Raw genomic sequence first — 12,528 nt, forward strand, 5'->3', positions numbered from 1 at the left:
GACGATTTCAGCCGCAATGTTACCGTAGTGCCGATTGCTGCGAAATCAAATGTTTTTGATGAATTTAAAAAATATAAGTCGCCCGTGAAGAATCAATGTTCGAGGAAAATTAAGGTGTTTCGAAATGATAACGGCACTGAGTACTCAAGTCGTGAATTCCAAAAGTTCTTAACAGAGCATGGTATTAAACATGAAAAAACAGCTCCGTATACTTCAGAACAAGGTGGTGTCGCCGAAAGAATTAAGGGGGGGGTAACGTTAATTCATGGAAAAAAAGGCACATTTTTATGATTTTTTTTTGATGACACAGTTAAAATTTATTCGTCAAATCTTTTACTACATAAAACTATAGCATTTGAAGTATATTTTGTGAAATTTTCATCCAAAAATATTTAAAAATACGGCAATGGCAGAAATTATTCGGACGCATCTCAAAAAAAAGTAGTTTTGCGGTGCCCCTCATAACTCGGTGTTAAATCATCTGAAATCAAAAAACCAAAGTTATTTCGTTAGATAATCGTTTTCTCCAGGTAACGCCGAGAGCGTTTTTTGAAATTAAAAATTTTTCGATTTTTGGGAACACGTTAAAGTCAAAAACACGATTTTCGCGTAAAAAATCGGTGAATTAGTTACCGTAAAAACAAAAGTATCAACAAATTCGAAAAAAACTCTTCGGCGTTACCTTGTAAAACATCTACAGAAAAAGTGTTCAAAATTTCAAAAGGATCGGTGCAGTAGTTTCAAAGTTATGAGGGGCACCGACTTTGAAAACGTAAGTTGTGGGAACAACGCTTTAAAGTACAAATGGCGCGCGGTTGAGCCAGGTAGGTAGCAACACTTACATGGCTGTATCTTTGTAAGTTTTGCTCCGATTCATCTAAAATTTTCACAGAATATTCTTGAAAGGTTCTTCATTTAAAAAACCAAATAAAAAAAAAATGCACAAAAAAAAATTTAAAAACGTTACCCCCCCCTTAATAAGAGCATTGTTGAACGTATACGATGCATGTTGATAGATGCACGTTTGTGTAAGCAATTTTGGGCTGAGGCTTCTGTCACAGCAGCATATCTGCTTAAACAGAATTCCATGCAGAGGCAATGACAAAACTCCTGAAGAGATGTGGACAAACGTGAAACCGGATTTGTGTTACTTAAGAGTGTTTGGTTGTCGAGCAATGGTCCACGTACCAAAACAAAAACGACTCAGCTGGATGAAAAATCAACTGAATGTGTGTTGATGGGCTACAGTAACGAGTCCAAAGCATACCGGCTCACAGTGCGGCCGATTCCCAAAAAGCTGGCCAAAAGTCGAAAAAAAAAGTTTCTAGATAGAGTTTTTTGACGTGATAACGTCTTATAATTCGATTTAACAGGCTGCACGCACGAAAAAATGTGTCGTTACCTTGCTCATTAGTGTTACCTTGCTCTTTTGTTGTTACCTTGCTCATTTGTCGTTACCTTGAATGAACTGGAAGCGAAAGCGCGGAACGAACGACAAAGCACACAAAGCAAACGAACGGCAACGTTCGACATCTTGCTCTCTCCTACTTAACACTTTATCGACCGGTTGTGGTTGAGGCTGCCACTCAGTAAGTACCGGCTAAATTTTCACTATGCATTGTGTTGTTCTTATTCCTTTTGTTTTAAAGTAATGGAATTTTATTGATATTTATACTTTATTTTGTATTTGTTTTATAAAAGGAGAGGTCAGTGCAAAGCTGCAAATAATTAACGACGTTGACGCTGCGTAGTTATAAAAAGAGCTACCCACTGACAAAAACCGTCGATAACCAAAAGCCGATTAATAGGCTACCGGTCAATAAGCGCTGGCAATCGAAAAGCCTATTTATAGGCTACCGGTCGATAAAGTGTTAAGTGAGCGTATATGTGTATGTATATGCGCATATGTACATATATAAATTCACGTATTTGTATTTGCATATGCCTTCTTATTGATTACTATTAATTTGATTTACTTGAAGAATTTAAAATAAAACTAAGTTTGTTAATAATACCTGTTGTTTTAATATTATTATTATTTTTTGACGTGATAACGCCTTATAATTCTATGTAGCCGGCTGCACGCACCAAAAAATGCGTCGTTACCTTGCTTGAACAGCATGTTATGTTATGTTATGTTATGATATGTTATGTTATGTTATGTTATGTTATGTTATGTTATGTTATGTTATGTTATGTTATGTTATGTTATGTTATGTTATGTTATGTTATGTTATGTTATGTTATGTTATGTTATGTTATGTTATGTTATGTTATGTTATGTTATGTTATGTTATGTTATGTTATGTTATGTTATGTTATGTTATGTTATGTTATGTTATGTTATGTTATGTTATGTTATGTTATGTTATGTTATGTTATGTTATGTTATGTTATGTTATGTTATGTTATGTTATGTTATGTTATGTTATGTTATGTTATGTTATGTTATGTTATGTTATATTATGTTATGTTATGTTATGTTATGTTATGTTATGTTATGTTATGTTATGTTATGTTATGTTATGTTATGTTATGTTATGTTATGTTAAAGTATATTATGTTATGTTAATGTTAACTCATTCTCTATATCCATACAAAATATCTATCAAGCAAATAAAATTAAAATTTTCTTTTGAAAAATGCAACCATTCAATCAGTATTTTCTTATGACGTTATCACGTTAAACTATCGTCAGTAAACCGACTTTACAGACAACCTCTTTTTTTGTCTTTGGGTTGGCTACAGTAATGCCTTGAGTAGTGAAAACCGTTCATAGCAACGTCCTGTACCCTAAGTATCCTCTGTATTTTCAGTCGCAACGTGGCCTTAATGCCTTTGAGCATCGTATTACTGTCGATGAATAGTGAAAGTTGTACACATTTGAAAGATTTTGTAATGGAGTAAATTGAACAAAACCAAATGGAATCATCTTCGGAAGGTTAGTAAAATACGAGAAATCTTTAGTACATATTAATACCTCGACACAAAATTTTTAGCTGCAGCAATACCTACATACATTTTTTGCAATTTTTTTTATAAAATTTGAGTTTTCAAACTGTATAGTAATACAACGCCGTCATATGCTGCTTTGAAACCTATTAAAGGTTACTCAAAAATGTAATGGTTACTGAATAAAACAAGATTCAGCTGCTACCACTTGCTACCTTGCGACCCCGAAACATATAAATTTACATGCATCTTGATTATGTTCTAGAATATACGCTATTTCACGTGAGGGGGTGGCCAATAGGGGTGGAAGGGGGTGGATTTTCAAAATTTTAAGATCAAATTCGTAATCAGCGACCCCGACAACCCCCGAGTAAGAAATTTTGAATCAATTACTTAATTTTTTGAGTTTTGGCCAGCTTTTCGGGAATCGGCCGCACTGTGCGGCTGTACAATAAAACTACTAAGAAGATCGTAATCAGTCGAGATGTAGTTTTTTTTGAAGACAAAATTGAGATTAATGAAACAAATATCAATGAAATGAAAAATGTTTTGCCATCAACAGTGTTACAAAGTAAGTGTAAAGTCGGTATAGGTTCTGAAGATGCCAATTCCAGAGGGGAAATTGTCGTTGAAATTGGCGATCAGTTAACAAACGAACGTGAACATGCTGATACTTTATCTGACGGACACGCACCGGAAGCGTCAACTGAAGAAGCGGCTACAAACCAATCACCTAGTCTACCTGAAGTGAGTTCATTGGACAGTTCCGGCGTTTACGCTGATGATTTACATGACTCTTGCTATACCCCTGATGAGGACACTTCTACATTGGAGCGTATTCGTTTTTCTATTCGGCAACAAGGTAGGAATAAACCTACGTACTTGCCACCTAAGTATAGCTTTATGGCAAGTGAAGAGCAAAAGTGTGATCCATTGTCGTACAATGAGGCTATGTTTAGCGCTGAGCTTGATGCATTGAAGGCATGCGGAACATGGGAGTTAGTCAATCTTTCAAGCGGGAAACGGGTCATTGGCTCAAAATGGGTCTTCAAGGTACAGCGCGATGCAGATGGTAACGTGTGTAAGTACAAGGCACGAGTTGTTGCGAAGGGGTACACGCAAATTGAAGGTATCGACTACAAGGAAACATACCCATGGCTGCAAAGCTTAACCTACGAATACGACAAATGGACGCGGTAACGGCATTCCTCAATAGTAAACTTGAAGAGGATGTTTACATGAAACAGCCAGAGGGATGTGACGACGGAACGAAGCGCGTTTGTAAATTAAAGCGGTCCTTATATGGACTAAAGCAATCCAGTAGAGTCTGGAATGAACGCTTGAATGAATCGCTACTCCATTTTGGTCTGGTTCGTAGTGAAATCGATCAATGTGTGTACTTCTTTCCAAGTGAAAAGAAAACTTTAATTGTCGCCATTTATGTCGACGACGTACTTATACTAAACAACGACAGCGTCATGGAAGACAAGCTAAAATCTAATTTGTGCCACAATTTTCGAATGAAGGATTTGGGTGATGCCAGCTCAATACTGGGAATTAGAATAACGCGTAATAACGACCATAGCACTATCTCATTAGATCAAAAGCACTACTTGCTTGATGTATTGAAGCGGTTTGATATGTTAGACTGTAATCCGATCTCGACGCCACTGGACCCGAACCAAAAGTTGACGAAAAGTCAATGTCCAACGGAAACAGCTGATATTGAAGAAATGTCACAGAAGCCATATATGCAAGCAGTTGGTAGTTTGCTGTTTGCTGCACAATTGACAAGGCCGGATATAGCATACGCTGTCAACATGTTGAGTCGTTTTGGCACCAACCCAGGCAAAGCGCATTGGGCAGCCGTGAAACGTGTGTTGCGATATGTAAAAGGAACCATTGATAAGAGATTAACTTATCAAAAGGAACATTCAGAGGTCGAAGGCTATTGCGATGCTGATCATGCTGGGAATTTAGACACAGCTCAAACCACAACTGGCTATGTTTTCTTGCTGCAGGGTGGTGCAGTATCATGGGCTTCGAAGCTGCAGAAGCGTATTACTTTGTCAACTACTGAATCCGAATTCGTGGCAATGGTTGCAGCCTCCAAGGAAGCCACTTGGCTTAAGGGTCTACAACGTGAAATTTTTCCAGCAACTCCGAAACTAACCATTCTGTACTGCGACAACAAAGGAGCTGAGAATAAGGCCAACAACAATTCATACTCGGACGCTACAAAGCACGTACTCATCAAACTTAAGTATTTGCATCAGAGAATTAAAAATAAGGAATTAAAGTTAGTTCATGTATCTTCCGATGAAATGATCGCAGATGCTTTGACAAAAGGCTTGCCTAAAATCAAATTAGAATATTTTTCAAAGAAATTTGGACTTAATTGATTGCTTACAAACACATGTATAAATAGCAACCGTTTGCACTATATTTTTTATTTTTATACCTTGCCTTGTATTAAAATATGTAATTGAACATAAAAAAAAAACAAAAAAAAATATTCAAGAGCTATGTAACTATATTATATACTATAATATATTATAAGAGTATCTCGTTCAGAGGGGATGTTGTAATTGTGAACGAGACTTAATTGCTAATTGCTAATTTCACCACACATTAGGCGTGTTTCATATGTATATGTAAACAGCAGCCAACTTAGAGTGTTAGGATAATTAACACGTCCTTCTTCTTTTGGATAGCTTGATGGGTAAACAAGTATTTTATTTCGCTCTTATTTGTCCACTAATAAATCTTAAAACATCAGTTTTCCACCACAAAAATTGAAAACACCACACATCTTTTACCTCAACACACAACACATCTCTCTCCTCCACATTAAACCAATTAAATTTTTATTATTTCCTTATTTTTGATATAATAAGTGAATACATAAAATTTACTAAACAAATTTTTTTTCGATTACATTAAACAAAAAATTTGTTGAAATAAATTAAAAACAAAAAAAATTAAAAAACAAAAATTGGCGGCGGGAATTGATATCGAGTCTAACATGTGGCGAGGAAAAATACGCGGTGAGTTTATTTCTGCGACTGCTTATTTTTTTACTATTTCCATATTTTTGATATAATAAGCGAATACGTAAAATTTATTACACAATGTTTTTTTCGATTACATTAAACAAAAAAATAACAAAAAAAAATAATTGGCGCCGGGACTTGATGCCAAGTCATACATGTGGCAGGGATAAAGGTGCGGTGCGTTGTGATACAGTGCTTCTTACGTGCGACGTTGATAAGTTTTAATACATTTTCTGAAAAGTATATTAATTCAAGACTTTTTTTTCATTACATGCGCAAATGAATGTACATACTATGTATTTACTGAATGAAAGTGTATAACCAGAGAATGTTAATGCAATGAGGAGCAAATGTTAAATGAGCTTTTTTCGAGTTCTAATTTGTAGATTCATAATAAGGTAATTTCAAATTCAACTTGCCTCACGAGTGGGGAATTGCAGATATTTACCACGCGAGTGGAGGGTTTCTATATTTACTTACCACGCTAGGACAGGAATTCAGATTTTTTCTGCGTTTATCAAACTACTGAGGAATTTCATAAGATTTTTCGGCACACTACTAAGGAAATCGACTTATTTCATGCCCACAGCGAAGCGAATAAATTTGCGATTAAGAAGGCCGCGCAGCAGTAAATTTGTGGTGCAGAAGCTAAAGTCCGCGGAATTATTCGTTTTGTTTTTTGGCACGTATTTAATTCAGGTTCAAGTCCTGAAGTCATATTTTTTTTTCTTGCACATTTTTTTTTACAATTCAACCCAGGAAAGTTTAGTAAAATTTCTGAGTTTAGTTTAATTAAAATTTCTTTAAAATACTGTTTTTTTTGTATTTCATAAATGGAAATTTCTTTTCGGTATAAAATAGTTCATACTGGATATGACCTGATTTTTATATAAATGAATCAAAACAGAAAATATGTACATATGTCTTTAATCTCTTTCATCAAATCCAAATTATATTGATGAGAAAATATCATTCTAATATGCGTCCAGAAAGCCAAACGCGCATTCACAGATCCATATGCATATAATTACGCATACAAACTTTCAACTAACGCAGAATATGTGCATATAAAACTGCGAATCGAATAAATGAGTGATTTAGAAAAGTTCATTATTAATTGTAGTTTAGAGCAATCGTGAAAGACGTGTTGTATATGGTGTATGCAGTACATCGTCCCATATTTGACTCAGGTTCAAGTCCTGTACACAGTTTTTTGTTCGATATTTTTATTTCATTTTTTATATTTGGTTTAATTAGAATTGATTTAAAATAGTGTATTCAGGTTTTTCTAATACCTGTTATTTAGAAATTTATTTTCTATATAACATTATTCATACTTCTTTTGAATTAATTTATATGTAAAACAGCCATAAAGGCAATCATATGAATATGCATACCTATATTTAATCTCTTCAGTCAAATCTGAACTACAGTAGAAGCCCGATAAGTGCAATACCGATAACTGCAATTTCGCGGAAAGTACAATTCGATTTTGAGTCCATAGAAAACTCGAAAAGAGCAATAAAAAATTGCAATTTTCGGGCGCAAAAGAATTCTTGTTCGAAGAAATTTTTTACTTAATACGGCAATGCATTTGCGTTCATCACGCGCGAAGACACAGCTTTATAGCTATGCACAGTTATGGTTCTCGGAATTATTGCGACCAAAAACACTGTTCTCAGGCTTTGTGATTTTTGATTTTTACAAATAACTGTAAAATTTTAGCGCTGATATCATAAAATATGGCATCGAATCGTTTGTGACATTCAACACGCGTTAGTTTCAAGCTGGTTCTTGAGAGTAAAACAATCGATCGGAGTTTGAATCATGTTTTTTTGCTTTCATCAAATAAAATCATGGGAAAAGTGAAAAGGAATCTACATTTTCTTACATTGAAAGAAAGAGATGAGATTCTCCAAAAAATTGAAAAAGGCGTTAAACAACGAGATCTTGCATTCGAATACAAAGTTGATTGCGCAACGATTTGCCCAATAAAAAAACAATCTCGTTCATTAAAAGAAAATGCATACAATTAATTTTCACTCGGAAATAAACGGAAAACTTTGCGGTTTGGCAATCATCCAGAGCTCGAGAAGCGTTTGTACCAGTTTTTCATGAATCAGCGGCGACGAAATGCTCCTATTTCTAGCTTGATATTGAAAAGCAAAGCATTAAAAATATTTGATGAAATAAAAAAGGATGGAGAACAATTCAATGCAAGTGATGGATGGTGTTCGCGATTCAAGAAACGCTTCGCACTTCGCTATTTGACTGTGACTGGTGAATCATTATCTTGTGATCCAGAAGCCATTGAGCCATTTAAGGAAAAATTGACGGCGAAAATCGCTGAAAAAGGATATGTAACATCACAAATATATAATGCTGATGAAACGGGGCTCTTTTGGAAACTTTTGCCAAATAAAACCTACGTTTCGAAAGATGAAAAGAGTGCTCCAGGCAACAAAGTTTCAAAAGATCGAATCAGTGTTCTTTTGTGTGCAAATGGTGATGGCAGCCACAAAATAAAACCATTAACGATGGCAAATCTATGAATCCGCGTTGTTTTAAAAATTTTCGTCTACCGGTGAATTATGCTAACAACAAGACAGCTTGGATGACGCGGAATATTTTCAAAAAGTGGTTCTTTGATAATTTTGTCAAAGAAGTGAAAAAATTCGCCAAAGAAAATGATGTTCCACCCAAAGCATTACTCTTGCTGGATCAAGCCCCATCTCATCCGCCCGAAGAAGAATTAGTTTGTGGTGAGATCGAAGTGATGTATTTTCCGGCCAATTGCACAGCTATTTTACAGCCAATGGATCAAGGTGTTATTAACTTGACAAAAATTCAATACAAAACATTGCTAATGGAAACCATAATTAGTGAAAAAGATTCTTCATTACATGAACTTTTGAAGAAAATTGATTTGAAAACCGCCGTGATCATGTTGAGCCAAGCATGGGGGAAATTGCTCCCTGAAACGATCGCTAAATGCTGGTAAAGCGTATTGGGTACAAGCCCAACAGTTGACGCGATTATTGAATCTAATCCAGACGATATGCCATTGGATATCGAAATTGACGACCCCCTTCTTGTTGGAGGATTACAACGGTTAAATAAGACGGTCGAAAACTATCTGGGTGAAGCAGACACAGATGAAATCCGCAATTGGGTTTTGAAATTAGGAATAGATGAAGGTGATAGTGAAGCCAATGAACCCGAAGATACTACTCAAGAAGAAACAACCGAAAAAGTCCAGCATGAATCGATTTTTGGCTGTGTCAATACAATTTTGAAATGGGGTGAACAGAACGATGTACTGTCATTCAATCAGATCGCTTGTTTGCATGATATCCGATCAAAAGCACTTGGAAAGTGTTACGAGAAAACGCAATCGAAAATAACAAAGTTTTTCCAAAAAAAATAATTGAATTTTAGAGCACACACTCATATGTCCTTCCGCATTGATCTCTTTGTATTAGTTTCAATAAATATGTGTTCATTTTTCTTGAATATCGACCTTTTGAACTCATTAATTGCATTGAATAGAGTTAAAATATTTTTCCCTAGGTATTCCTCGATCCACAGGAGAAATTCGCAAAAGTGCAATTTTTCGCTAAGTGCAATCATTGCTGAAATTTTCCAATTGTACTTATCGGGCTTCTACTGTACTTACATACACATATTGATGAGAAAATATTCTAATATCCATGGATGCATCCAGAAAGTCAAACGCGCATACACGCATATGTATACAAATATATACAAACCTTCAACGAACGAAAAATGTATGCATATAAAAAACAACAACTGCGACCGTCTTCTTGTCCGTCAGTGAAAAGATGGGATATGTATACCCTATGAGCAAAAAGAACTGGGAAGGTGATGTTGACTGTTTCCTTCGATTGCCAAGGCATAGTCCACCATGAGTACCTTCCATCGGGCCAGACAGTCAATAGAGAATATTATTTATCCGTTTTGAAACCTTAGAGAGATGCTGTGTGTTGCAAACCGCCGGAAATGTGAGCAAACAATTCTCAGATTTTGCATGATGATAACGCGCCATCGCACTGATCAAAGAGAATACAAATCGGCCTGCCGGGGGTGTTTGGAGGACTGGGTTAAACGTTGGCACATGTGTGTTGCTTCAGACGGGTCATATTTTGAAGGAGATAATATAAATTTGCCTTAAATTTAACTCTGTTTTGTTTAATTTAAACATTCCCGGTACTTTCTGATCATAAGGTACATACTTGCGGCTTTGCGGACAGCAATGTGTGATTCGCTGGAAGTCGCCTTAACTCGCGACTGTCGCACAGTTAGAAGACATATTTACATACATATAAGGGTGCATACATATATACGGAGCCGCGGCCACTCGACATGACAAAAATTTAAGATTTATCAAATATTGGCAAATAATTCCACGCGAAATATTCCAATATTGACTATTTTCGAATGGTCGCGAAAATTGGCATATGGGCGGCTCGTTTTATGAATGAAATTGAAATATGAGCTCGAACTTATGAATGAACTTTTTGTTTTTGTTCTAAATTGTTCAGCGCCGTCGCTGATAGAATCATGGCCGCTGCAACTGCGTCTACGAATGTATTTTGTTTTTGTAGTCGCTAGGCTTAGATTTTAGCTTTGGGCGACATTCGCATGTTAGGTATGTGTTTTTGTTGTGTTCTAGAACATTTTAGAATGTGTGGTGGCAAAGCGGCCATCGCGTTGCGCTTGCTGTTGCTTTTGCGTCTATCAAAGTATTGTGTTTTTGTAAGTATAATATTATGGCCTCTGGTGACGGTCAAGCATTGTTTGACAAGAACTTTATATGTGTGCGTGTCGGCTGATTGACGCCAATATCTAAAATTTTTGATTTTCATCATTCAAAAGCCGACAACAAGTATGTGTGACACGACGACACCCGACTGCACTAACACACACAAAGCTCAGTCAAGCATGCTGGACCGTCTCCAGAGACCATTAGGAATATCGACTGGTGAAAGACAAAAGTACACGGAAGCAAGAAGGGAGCGCTGTGCTCGCGCATATATGCATGAATGTATGAACGTGCTTGGATGTAGTAACATATGAATACAATTATTTTGTAGGAAGTTTAGAGGGCAAGTAGGTATATATGTATGTATATATGCTAGGACATAAAGTGGGTATATATACATACATAGAGCAGAATTGTTTTTGCACTTGTTAGGAAGAAACTCGTTCACTAGTGCGTATGTGTATTTGATTTCTTGTAAGAACGTGATGTGCTGTGACATGTGTACATACATAAGTCAAGGTTATTGGGCATACATGCATATGTACATATGTATGTATGTAAATGCTGTCGAATACATTAACTATAAATTGACATACAATATAAAATAAGTGTTGATTTATCTTAAACCGTTCTTTTTTTCTGAATGGAAATACCTCCTATTGAAATGTACATGCATATTATGTACTTATGTACATATATTATCATATACAGTAGGTTCTGTTTTTATGCGGTAGATACGTTCCGCAAGAAACAACATAAAAAAAAACAGCATAAAAAAAGCTACTAGTTCTATAGTAAAACTATAGATACGTTTCAAATGCTAAAACCGCATAAATCTGAAATAATGTAATAAAATCGGATAAAAAGGGCACTAGTCCCATATTATAACTATAGATACGTTCCATAGACCGCATTAATCTGAAATAATTAAATAAAATCGCTTAAACAAAATATTGTATTTTTGAAAATTATATCTTTATTTAAGAAACGTCAGAATCGAAAAATAAATTTAAGTCAGAAATAGAATCAGACAATACCCACATGTTGCGCGTTCGTTTAGGATTTGGCGTAAAATCACTTTCGTCACTTTAGGAAATGTACACGTCTGATCTAGATAGTTATGCAGCCGGTTCCATACTTGTAGGGTTAGCATTTCTGATGTAATCTGTGATGAGCTTTTGCTTAGCTGGTTTAGAATCTTGTTTATATGTACAATTCCCGATAGGTCGACATGCATTTTGTAATTAAAAAAAACCGCACTATTTCAAAATCGCATAAAAAAAAGCCGCATAAAAACAGAACCTACTGTACCATCATTTATTTACATATAAAGTATACGTTCATTTATGTACATATGTGTGTAATGAAAAACTTCATGAATTACTTTCAGAACTTTATTAAAATTTATTCGCGTCGCGCGCATGCACAAAACCTTTTGTTCACAACGCAGGCGCAGAAATAAACGCTCTGCGTATTTATCCTCCCCACGTGACTCGCCATCAATTCTCTGTGGAAATTTTTTTTTTTTTTCGTTTTTAAATTTTTTTTTTTAATGTAATCGTAAAAAAATTTGTAATAAATTTTATGTATCCGCTTATTATTTCAAAAGTAACAAAATGGTAAAAAAATAAGCAGTCGAAGAAATAAACGCACCCCCTATTTTTCCTCGCCACATGTTAGACTCGAGTTCAATTCCCGGCGCAAACTTTTTTTTATAAATTTTTTTTTTTAAATCGTTTT

The sequence above is a fragment of the Anastrepha obliqua genome, unplaced genomic scaffold (genome assembly GCF_027943255.1).
Source record: "Anastrepha obliqua isolate idAnaObli1 unplaced genomic scaffold, idAnaObli1_1.0 ptg000005lb, whole genome shotgun sequence".
NCBI lineage: Eukaryota > Metazoa > Arthropoda > Insecta > Diptera > Tephritidae > Anastrepha > Anastrepha obliqua.